The following is a 433-nucleotide window of genomic DNA, read 5'->3' as shown; positions in this document are numbered from 1 at the left end:
GACTGTGCCTCTCCCTCGCGCAAACTGCTCGGCGCGGTAGGGAAGCGCGGTCAATCCCTTAAGCGACAGTAGGCTGCAGGGCATGTGGTGGCCCGCCGGCTGCGTCAGGTGCCTCCTCGGGTTCCCACTGCTGCCCCATCAGAGCGCATAGCACCCTGTACCGAGGCGGCCCGTGTCCCACGTCTCCCCCATGGACCGGGAGCCCCGAGAGGGCTGGGCTGGCTCCGACTCGGGGCGGGTGGGGGCAGGAAGCCTCAGAAAACAGGCCCTGGATGAACAATCGCATCATCTGAAAGCCCAAGACTCCAACCCAAATCGACCCACCAACAGACAGGCCTGAGCAGAGCTGGTAGAAAAGGATTGATTTATGTACAAGTTCCAGGGGACGAGGGTTTTGTACAGAGCGGGGCAGGCGGGTCGGGGGCCGACGTCG

General features: G+C 63.7%; 1 long non-coding RNA gene across 2 annotated transcripts in view; it reads left to right on the top strand.

The window, feature by feature from the left end:
- Positions 1–6: 6 nt before the first annotated feature.
- Positions 7–433, top strand: part of LOC106728376 — a 1,061-nt gene continuing 634 nt past the window's right edge. Inside the window, exon 1 of one of the 2 annotated variants that reach the window (XR_001364679.1) lies at positions 7–108. This is a non-coding gene — a long non-coding RNA (uncharacterized LOC106728376). The other variant, XR_001364680.1, reaches the window with a different exon arrangement.

Source organism: Myotis brandtii, unplaced genomic scaffold, assembly GCF_000412655.1.
Source record: "Myotis brandtii unplaced genomic scaffold, ASM41265v1 scaffold601, whole genome shotgun sequence".
Taxonomy (NCBI): domain Eukaryota; kingdom Metazoa; phylum Chordata; class Mammalia; order Chiroptera; family Vespertilionidae; genus Myotis; species Myotis brandtii.
Note: the sequence above shows the minus strand (reverse complement) of the source record. Positions and strands in the feature narration are given on the sequence as shown.